This window comes from Arachis ipaensis, chromosome B08 (genome assembly GCF_000816755.2).
Source record: "Arachis ipaensis cultivar K30076 chromosome B08, Araip1.1, whole genome shotgun sequence".
NCBI lineage: Eukaryota > Viridiplantae > Streptophyta > Magnoliopsida > Fabales > Fabaceae > Arachis > Arachis ipaensis.
The window spans coordinates 120,173,932-120,175,810 of NC_029792.2; the positions used below are offsets into that span (position 1 = coordinate 120,173,932).

At 28.4% G+C, this 1,879-nt stretch overlaps 1 long non-coding RNA gene across 1 annotated transcript; it reads left to right on the forward strand.

The window, feature by feature from the left end:
- Positions 7-1,088, forward strand: LOC110266073. Its single transcript, XR_002352981.1, has 2 exons — positions 7-276; positions 692-1,088. It is a non-coding gene; the product is annotated as an uncharacterized LOC110266073 (long non-coding RNA).

A 1,879-nucleotide genomic window follows, 5' to 3' on the forward strand; every position in this document is an offset into this window, starting at 1 on the left:
GCAAGGGCGAAAGATACGGTGATAGTGGAAGGGGGAGGAGAGCAGTGGAACAAGATGAAGAGGAACAGAACCAAGTGTCTGTAATGACGGTTCTTGTGGCAGCGCTTAGGAAATCAACAGCGGCTTGCACCTCATCGGACAACTTCTTTTCTTCTTCCTTCCCATGTCTTCTTCAATATCTCTTCCCTCTGTCTTATTTCTCTTCCTTTCTTTTGTATTTTCTGAGTATATGAGCAGGTGATGTATGTGTGGGGCTAGATGAAAGTGAAGATGAAGGTATTTTTGTCCGAAAATTAAGGGAAGGATGATTATAAAATTAAATTAAATCTTAGAGATGAATTTGAACGAAAAAATCTTAAAGATAGTTTTGATTTTCAACCTAAACCTTAAAGACCAAAATCGTACTTAAACGAACAAAGATTGATGGCAATATTGAGATTTTATGATGCATGAACCAGAAAAGTGAATATTTTGAGTGAGAGGAGTCAAAGAATAAAGAGAGCAAACTGATTTTCATTGATTGTGAGTCACTAAATTATTATAGTTACAAGAGATATAATTACATGTGCACAAGGTATTATCTAACAGAAATCCTAATTGAATGGTAATAGAAAGCCATGAATCATTTCCAAAATGAAATTGTAATTAATTTCAATAAAATTTTGTTTTAATTTTCTTCTACCCTTATTAGGCTAGGAGCAGTAGCTCCACGAAAACATCCCACCGAAGAAGGCTCAACAAAGATACAGTAATTTGGCACTAATGGCAATGACGAATAAGGTCCACAAGTGACAATGAAAGCAACAATAGAGGTGGTTGAGATTGGGATGAACAAGATTTATTTGTGCCTCTGCTTCTGCTATGGTTGAAGAAGGAGGATTGAAAGTAGTGAAATTGTAGCAACGGTGGCTTGCAGAGGAGGTAGTGGTGGCAAAGATTAGGAGAATTGGGTGTAGATAGGGGGTAAATGAAAATGAGACATGAGAGAATAATGTTGATGGAGAAGAGAATGAGATGAAAAAATGATAATAGAGGTGTGATTCATGTAAAAATGTTATATGATCATTCAATTAAATTCATATTTTTAATTAATATATTTAAAAATTAGTTAGTTTTACTAATCTAATAATACTACATTGGATATTTGTGAAAAACTCATTTACATTATTCAATACATTAAAATTCAATTCTTAAATTAACTCTTAATAATTTTGTATATAACTAATCAGTTTATAACAAAAACTTAATTAATAAATTACTCTATAAAATATTAGATAAATTACTTTCTAGAACTTAAAGTTTATAACAATATTTGGTATTCACGGATTTAGAACAGTTCCAAGGTTTTAATAGATTTTAGATCAATTTAAGAGTTCATAAGATATACATAGTAATATATATTAGTTTGGATCAAAATGCTTACATCTAATTCTCAAGAAAATATGAGAATTCTGCTAATAAAATAAGTGTATAAATAATCTTCTATATATAATTTTCTCAAGTAAAAGTTTTGATTCCATTAAACTGCACCATATTCTAAAAATTTTAGATATTATTTTTTTATGAAAAATATTAGAAGGCCAACCGAATTTATTATTCTTGACCAATAATTATCTAACAATATTTAAAAGTGTAGATTAAAAATATATTTTAGATTGTTAGACTAAAAAAATTAAACTAATAACTAAAAGTATTAACCAAAAATAATAAATTCTACTGATTTTAATTTTTTTTAATTCTTTTCAAATTTAAAATGTGACTCAAATTGAATAGCAGAGCATTTTAAAATATTAGATATTATTTTTTTAAACTTTCTCAAGTTGATTATCTGTTAACAATTAATAAATTTTCACATAATATAGAATTAAAATCCTTTAAA